Genomic DNA, 9,163 nt, shown 5'->3' on the forward strand with positions numbered 1-9,163 from the left:
CGTACCAGGTTTCCCATCCCAACTTCCATCTTTCCAGCCTCCCCATCTTAGCTTGAAGCTCCTGATTGGTGGAGCTTCGACACAAACCCCCAGATTTCCTTGCCCTAGAGCTTTTGCCTCTGTCCCGCCACTGGTTGACTGTGCTTTCTGCTCCAAAAAGAGAGGCTGTCTCCTCCTCGACACCCTGAACCACAGATGCACATGCGCCCCTTGGGGGCCATTGCCGCTAAAGGAGTTCAGATTTCCCTGGACCAAAATAGACTGAGACTATCATCGCTCTGAACACCTTATAAGCAGAGAGAAGCTGTGTTGCTGTGTCTGTGCATCGCTTCATTGAATTAAAAAGTATCTTCTTTGCAGAGAGATTTCCGTCCCTCACCTCCCTCTCCTGGGGGGAATGGTGAACATCAGAAGGCTTTGGAACATTCAAAACTAGACTTTGCTTCCTGTTTCCTTTTGCTCAGGGAGGTGGAGGAAACGCGAGGCTGGAATGGCAGGAAAAGGCAGAGCTATCAACTGAGGCACTCCAGCGGACTCTGCTTCCTGGGGGCAGGGGCTGGCCCTGCACGCACCTGGCGCCAGTCTTTCCCAGAGGCTGGCTCCAGTGAGTCCTGTTTACCCTGCTAGCCACAGCTGGGTGCCTGGAGGGTCTGCTTTCGCCTACAGGGCTGATGTGCTTGGCATCTCCGGTTTTGTTTGATCACATAACAGGAACAACGGTTGAAAGAAAATGTATATAATGTCTAAATATTAACTAGATACCTAGTGCCAAAGAGAGAAAAAAATGCTACTCCAATAACATGAACACAGACTTTTCCCTGAGTGAACAGAAGCTCACGGCTGCTCTCAGCTGGACGTGAGCTTCCTTCACTGCAGCTTCAGCTCAGATAAAGATTATTCCTTTAGAATATATTTTTTATGGTACACCGGAGACCTCTGAAATGCAGAGTCTGGTGTCCTGTAAATCATTTCGTGGAACTAGGGTTGCTTTTTCAAGCTCCACGCGACTGCACTCCTGTAATGTTAATGGGAAGGGACCAACTGGAGCTGGGAGCAGCACAGCTTGCCCATCCCTCCTTCGGCTCCAAGCCCAGCTCTGGGTGGTCGCCCAGGAGGGCCCGGTTGCAGCAAATATTGTCACTGCCGTGGTCCATCTCCCTTTCAAAGCTCAGGTGCCAGGATGCCCAGCACGTGGTCCAGGGGCCTCCCTACAGTCCCTGCCCGGCTCCCAGACTTCTCTGTGCCCGCTCTCGGCAATCCAAATGAACCTGCTCTGTAGCTAGTTTTGCTAAACATGTGCTTTCAAATTTGGAAAGGTTTTGATAAAATGGTACTAACATTTAACCTAGAGGTGGCAAACTGGTAACAAATTAAGAGCTGAATGTGGCCAGCACAGTGATATTTAGAAGTTTAAACTGGTTGCCATGTTTTAAAATTGAGGACTTTCCCAAAAAATTTGGCTATGAGGTTTCTGCTGAAATAGTGGATCCAGCAACTTTGGGCCCCTCAGCCAGAACTGAAAGACCCCCCTGACATGGAGCATGTGCCCTGTTCTTCATGGTGCCCCCCCCCCCGCCCCAGAGTGCCCTCATACATTTATGTTACTTGCCTGTATGCTGCTAATGAGGACACTTCCCAGTGTCCCTTCTCCCTCTTGTCCACAGACAGTCCTACTTAAATAAGAGACTCTTGAAAGAACGGAACCCCATTGGTGAAATGTTAGGCCCCACAACTGATGGGGAAGAGGTGATTTTGGGGGAGAGGAGCTTTGTAGATTTCTCACTTGGGCACTTACCTGTTTTGTTCTCCATCCAGGTTTTTTCTGGGAGCAAGTTCTTGAGAAACCTATAATGAAAAGTACGAGCTATCTACATAGGGAGAACTCAGACTTCGTTCAGCAATTCCCTGCACGTCTGGAGACTGGATAGAATACTTTTTTCTTTTTCCATTGCCAACACCCATGCCCATTCAGGCCTAGGTGAGTTTTTACAATGCTCCTCCAACTGGTCTCCAAGCCTCCAGCGTGCCTCATTTCTCTTCATCGTAGAGGAGAATAGCAGATCAATGTTTCTGAGGCATGGCTCCACCAGTGCCCTCTCTGATGCAGAAACCTTCCTCTCACTGCCTACCTGATAGACTCCAACTCTCTTCATTAGCACTCAAGGGCCCCTCCACCTTTCATGTATCCCACAGTCCTGCCAAACCGAACAGTACCCATTACCCAAAAACACACATTGCATTCTTCTCTTTCACCTCTGCCTGATCAGATGATGGACTTGAAACAAAGCCATCATTTGCTAGTTAAGTGACTTTTGCACAGGTCATTTCACCTCCCTGACCCTCAGTTTCTGCATATGTAAGTGATGAATAGTAAGATTCACCTCATATTGTTCTTATAAAGCATTAAAATTGACTTAGAGAGCATATGCAAAAACAGCTGGCTCCCTGCCTGACATGCTGCAGTCACCAATAATTATTTGGATCTAAATATTGGCTCATGCCATGCCCTGCTTCTTTTCCTATTAAAACCTTATCCTTCAAAAATCGGTGTGTACCCTTTCTTGAAAACCAGCCCAAGGTGTAAACTGAAGTTCACTTTCCTAAGCCACTCAGTGACATTTATAACGCAAAGTCTAATGCGTTAGATCGTTTTTTTTTTAAGCAAAAGAAGCTAACTCTGGCTAACTTCAGTTTTCTTATTAAAGAAATTGACTAGAAGGATTTATGGTAACTCACATAACTGAAGGGAATTTTTGAAAAAATCAACAAACAAAAAGCAAAAATAAGCTTTGGAAGGCACAATAGAGCACAGTGTATAGTTATTATTACTGCCGTTCACCAGATATTGTCGGCTCTTCTCTGGCACACAGAAGGGATGTATCTTCTTGGCCCCTTAAAGTCAAATGTGACTTTGTGAGCCTTTGGCAAATGAAACTTGAGCAAAAATGAGGCTGTCTCTTCCAGACAAACCTTGGCAAACAGTAGGAGTGTGTTTTTCCTGCCTGGCAGTTGTGCAAGAAGTTGGATCGAGCATCTTTTAGCTGCCATCTACTTAATCCTCCAGACTGAGCAAGGATAATACAGAGCCAGCTCCTGATGACATGGAGCATGTTCGAGAAATAAACCTTGGTTATTTTTAGCTGAGACGTAGGAGTTTGTTGTGAATACAGCACAACATGGACTATCTGACTGATGAAAACATATGTAGGGGAGGAAGACATTTCCTCTTCCCAAATTTGGGTTCGTCTGGCTGGAGAACGAATTAAATTCACATGAGACAGAATAGCAAGAGAAAATTAAACAAAGCTTTATGAGGAACCGTGGCCCGGTGCCTTTCTTCCTGAAGGAAGAAAGGGCACCAAAGAAGTGGGGTGCACATAGTGGTTATATACCGCCAAACAGGGTGTTTCACATGTGATTGAAATGTCCCTCCCACAATAGTCACAAGATTGCCCTGTCACACTTGATGGACACAGCAGGTAGTGGGTCTGCTATCTCAGTGGGCATAGCAGGACTCAAGTCGATTGTCTGGAGCTGGGCGGTCACAGGTGAGCACAGCAATCAGTTCCTAGCCTAAGGAAAAATGCTTAATCCTTAAGAAATGCCAACGTTGGGAGGGGGAGGAAAGTCAGTTACAGGAGGTTACCAGACTTGCACAATAAAATGCAGATTTAAGTCCTTGCCTTTGGTATTGATTAAGAGTTTTTAGAGGGAAGGTCATCTCCTTTCTTCTTCCTGGTACAGAGAGGGAGGCAAATTTTACAGATAGAGATTTACCTTACAAATGTAAATGTGCCCTAACAAAGGGCAAGTTCCATTCCTCCTTCCCTGTCCCAGTTTATCAAAAGCAATCAGCCTCAAATAATCCTGATGCCAAAGAGACATATCTTGGGGTGGCCATTTCCAGGTCCCCACACATACATATTACCAACTTCCTGTGCTGTTGACTGAAATGATGCGGGGTCGGTGAGCCGAGGAGTCGAAAGAAAGATTTCTTAGACTCTCAAGATCTGGCAGTAGTGCTCTTTTATTTAGAGAATAGTATAGAATAGCATGGGGACAGGACCCATGGGCAGGCAGAGCTGGTGCGTGGGGACAAGACTCACCGGCAGTCAGAGCTCCTGCTGCTGCCCCTAGTTGAGGGTTAGGGCTAAATTTAAGGCATAGGTATATGATTCATCTCTTTACAAGACAAAGGAAAGAACATGAAAAAAAGTTAAAATGGTATCAGTGCAGGTGGGATCTGATCATTGGGTGATCCCATGACTTTTAGACAAGAATCAAACCGGATTGAGTAAATGGCAGAAGTCACCGCTTGAATTTTATCCTCGGCTAAAGACAAAGGAGGATTTGTGGGAGGGGGAGGGGTGGGGGTCAGTTACTTGAGGTTGCCAGACAGTAACCAACTTAAGTTCTTGCCTCTGGCATTGATTAAGAGCTTCTAGAGATAAGACCATCCCCCCTTCTTCCTGGCACAGAGAGGGAGGCATCTTCACAGATAGAGGTTTCCCTTAGAAATGTAAATGTTTCCCAACAAAGGGGCAAACAAATTCCATTCCTTGGAGCCCGAATCTCATCTGTAGTTTTAAAACTAACCAGCCTAAAAATCCTCATCGTAAGCCATTTTAAAATTAAGCAGCCTAAAAATCCTCATCAAAAATGACTTCAGTGAGCCAATATTAGAATTCCTTTTCACAAAGGTGGATAAGTGACAGATTAGAAGTCTACACTGTCCCAGGAGTGTAGACAGATACCATGCTTATATATAGCAAAAATATTTCCTCATTTTGTCCTTTACCTGTCAATAAAAAAGTATATCTATAGAAATCTGGAGGTAAAGCTCCAGACAAAACCAACATGGTGACAAGGAGGAACATTACATACTTGTAAAAGGAGCGACAGATGAGAAAATAATAATAATGGCTGGGAACTTATAGAACCTTGCATTGAAAGGGATCTCATATGGAACTCAGGAAATATTTATAGCTGAAAGCACTACATGACAAAATCTGGTGGATGGAATTAAACAATACTTAGAAGAAAGATACCTTCAACATACGTATCTAAAAAGAAAAATTAGAAACCAATGAGCTACTTGTTCAAGAAGCTAGACAAAGAGCAAGACAGTAAAGTCAGGAAGAAAGGAAATGAGAAAGAGAAATGCCAAACCTTTGTTTCTATTTATTTGCTCTTTATTTATTGCTATGGACTGAATTCTCTCTCCCCGCCATTCATATATGGAAGCCCTGACCCCCCTAGTGACCATGTCCAGACACGAGGTCTTTAGGAAGTAATTATGGTGAAAATGAAGTCATAATGGTGGAACCTAAATCAGATAGGACTGTGGCCTCATCAGAAGTGGAAGAGATCGCTCTTTCTGTTTCTTCACACGCATACACACACCCCACCATCTGAGGACTCAGTGAGAAGGGGACCTTATGCAAGCTGAGGAGAGAGCCCTCGCCAGAACCTGACCATGCTGGCATCCTGCTCTCAGGCTTCCAGCCCCCAGAATGGTGAGAAAATAAATTTCTGTTGTTTAAGTCACCCACGCTATGGCATTTTGTTATAGGAACCCAAGCTAAGATGCTTATCTTTCACAGTTTGTTCCTAGGTTCTGGTACCAATTCCAATGTGTGTGGGGTTGGGGGTCGGGGGAGTCCCCCCACCAACAAGCAATTCTTGGGACACCAGCTGGGTGTCCTACAATTCAACTCGATTCTGACACTATGTACCCAGAGACAGCATCACACCCCACAGGTTAAGGGTTCAGTCCCCCAAGACTGCCCCCACTGCAGGTGCCAATAGCAAGTCTGGGTTGTCGCCTACGCTTCTGAGCAACTGGCTGTCAGTAAGAGGTTCCCAAGACTCTCTGCTCCGGTTCGACGAATTTGCTAGGGCGGCTCACAGAACTCAGAGAAACCTCTTACTTACTAGATTACCTGTTTATTAGAAAAGGATATGACTCGGGAATAACTCGATGGAACAGACGCATAGGGCAAGACATGGGGAAAGGGCACTGAGCTTCCACGCCCTCTCCAGGTAACCACTCTCCCAGAACCTCCACATGGTCACCAACCAGGACACTCTTGGAAATCTGTCCTTTTGGGTTTTTATGCATAAGCCGTTTATTTATTCTCTTACCCTCAGCTGCTGTTTTTCCTTCCCCATTTATAGCCCAAAGCCAATCAAAGAAGGACATGTGCAGTGTGATGCTGTTCCTGTACATTTTTTAAGTGCATAACAATGTAAGAATTTGTTAACGGAGACATACACATGTATGTCTTGACTATGCATAAAAATGTAATCTTTTGTTAATGGAGCCATGCACATGGATATTCTTGGAATCATAAAGAATGTAATTAATTTTAGGATATTGATACCTACGATGAGGGAGGGAGGAGAACGGGATGGAAATGTGAATTTTAGGTGTGACGGCAACATTTTGCTTCTTAAAAACAGAGATATCGTTGTGGGCTGAATCATGTCCCTGAAAATTCATATGTTGAAGTCCTAACTCCAGGACCTCAAAATAGGGCTGTATTTGGAGAGAGGGCCTGTAAAGAGGTAATTAAGGTCAACTGAGGTCACATGGGTAGGCTCCAATCCAATGTGACTGATAGTCACGTAAGAAGAGAAGATTAGAACTCAGACACACACAGAGGGAAGACCGTGTGAGGACACAGGGAGAAGCGGCCGGGGAGAGAGGCCTCAGAAGAGACTAAACCGGCCAACGCCTTGATCTTGAACTTCGGCCTCCAGAACCGTGAGAAAATAGATTTCTATTGTTTAAGCCACCCTACGTGTGGCATTTTGTCATGGCAGCCCCAGCAAATGAATGCAACATCGGAAGCAAATAGGGTAGAATTTAACGTCTGTTCTTTCTGGGTATTGGGGCCGGAGATAGAGGTCATACTATGTACTCTTCTGCATATTTGAAATATTTCCATAATAGTTAAGAAAATAACAAGCAGATCCCGAAAAAGAATAACCAGAGAGTAGAAATTTATGTGTGATTGCCTTACAGGCCAAGGTGGGTTTCGCGTTGGGCAGGTGGTTCTCTTCCACAGGGTGTGTCAGTCACCCATGAATTCCCGTCTCTTGGCTCTGCCATTCCTGACGCCTGTATCATTGTCTGCAACCAATCTGCACAAGGAGAAAGAAGGAACACGGAGAAGACACACCTGCTTTCAAAAGTTCCAACCTGGAAATGGCACACACCACTTCCACTCCCGTTGCATTGGCTGAAACATAGTCACACGCCACACCTCACTGCAAGTTGCTGGGTGACTGCCTTCCTGGGCACCCAGGACAAGGATGTGGACAAACAGCCAGTAGTCCCACCCACAATGTCATCAGGTTGACCCTGGTCTTCATGCTGCTGCTCAGTCCACAGCGTGTCTGCCAGGCCTATGGTTAGGGTTTAGATATTTTACAAAGGCGCGGGGTTGGGGGTCATGGTTTGGGACTTCAAAGAGGAGGAAGCCAATTCACAGGGAGACAGAAAACCAAATGTTTGCTGGGCCATCTCTAAACAAATGAGAGAGAACTTGTGTAAAATGGGCCCGGCTAGGTACCTTCTTCTCTACCACATCTAGAGTTCCCTACGTTGACAGCTCCTTCCTGGAACAGGCCTTCTGTCTTAAATTCTTTGAGGCAGTTAGGGGCGAGGCCAAAGTTTCTTTTATATATAAATTTTATGTGTATATATGTAATTTATAGAACTAAATAAATGAATTTAAATATAGATACAATGGATTATATATTCTATTATATATCAATATTAATATATATTATATATATGTAGATAATCTCCTTGGTTCTCCAGAGAACCCTGACAAATGCAGGAGGAGTTAATATTCTTTTATCGATGGCATTTACATTTAATCATTTGAAATTCTTAGTTATGACATTGTTATGGCTTGCAAGGAAGTGTCCTTTTCAGTGTTTCATTTAGAGGCCTCAAGATACCAATTTTAAAAAGTTTCCCATTTTATTTGTTTGGTTTGATAGGCTTTTTCCAATTGAGTGCACAGATAAACCAATTTAGGAATTGCAAAGGAGCCCCATTTAGGCCAGTGAAGCCTTAAATCACCCTGAGTAATCTGAGCCCAGTGGGACAAAAATCTACATGTAGAAGGTCTGTATTCTTTAAAGACAAAACCAGCAGGAGTCCCAGAGTGGGGCTGTTCTTTGGTGGTCCTCTTAGAAAATGGATTTCTCATTTGTATGAACTTACCAAAGGATCAAAGGCCCAAAAAAGGAGTGAAAGAAACAGAAGTTTCTAACAAAGCTGACAATGGAAGGATGGCCAGAACCAGTATCAAAGGACGCCTACATAAAGAGTCTGGACCTCTACCAAAAATGGGAGGTCCAGGCCCAGGAGGACTTACCACCAGGAACCAGAGCCACCAGGAGGAGACGACAGAGCACAAAAGATTCTTTGCAGGCACCTTGCTTGTCTCTGTGAAGTGGCACCGGAATTGAAGGTCAGTAGCTAGGGATCCCACTTCTGTCACCATGTAAAGTCAGCAAATAAGAGGCATAAACTGCAAAAGAACCAAAAAGTTTATTTGGGGTCTCAAGAATTGCAATTCAGGAGATGTAGATTCGAGTAGAAGCTCAAATGTGCTCCTAGGAAGACAAAGGAGGCAGGGGTAGATAAAAGGAAAGGACACAGGCTTACAAAGGTCTACAGTGAACAGTTAATGACTGGTTCTGGCATGGGGTGAGCTGACTTGCCAGAATATAGTTGGTCCTAGGCAGACTGCCCCTTCTTGGAATGAGGAAACACTTCAAGATGTGACCTCTGCTGTCAGGTAAAGCTCAAAAGTCCAGTTAACATCTGGTGGTGGATGTGGTGTACAAGCATAAGCCCCACTTCCTTAATGGCCTCCCAGCTCCATTTTAGAAGCCTTGAAAATGGTACTCCATTTTGTCATTGTCATCCACCACAGTCACGCACCACGTAACAATATTAACGATGTTTCGGTCACTAATGGACCACATATATGACAGTGGTCCCATACGGGTAGCACCACATAGCCTGGGTGTGTAGTAGGCTCTACCACTTAGGTTTGTGTAAGTACACTGTGTGATGTTCACACAACAGTGAAAGTGCCTAATGATGCATTTCTCAAAACATGTCCCTTTCATTAAGTGA

At 44.6% G+C, this 9,163-nt stretch overlaps 1 long non-coding RNA gene across 5 annotated transcripts in view; it reads right to left on the reverse strand.

Moving 5' to 3' along the window:
* Positions 1 to 9,163, reverse strand: part of LOC102148720 (uncharacterized) — a 63,672-nt gene that overhangs the window by 197 nt on the left and 54,312 nt on the right. For 2 of the 5 annotated variants that reach the window (XR_011436998.1, XR_011436996.1), the window contains 2 exons: positions 8,394 to 8,549; positions 4,010 to 7,146 (listed from right to left, as the gene is read on the reverse strand). This is a non-coding gene — a long non-coding RNA (uncharacterized lncRNA). Of the gene's footprint in view, positions 1 to 572; positions 1,846 to 4,009; positions 7,147 to 8,393; positions 8,550 to 9,163 lie in introns of those variants that run through there. The other 3 variants (XR_011436999.1, XR_011436994.1, XR_011436997.1) reach the window with 3 other exon arrangements.

This window comes from Equus caballus, chromosome 3 (assembly GCF_041296265.1).
Source record: "Equus caballus isolate H_3958 breed thoroughbred chromosome 3, TB-T2T, whole genome shotgun sequence".
NCBI classification, from domain to species: Eukaryota; Metazoa; Chordata; class Mammalia; order Perissodactyla; family Equidae; genus Equus; species Equus caballus.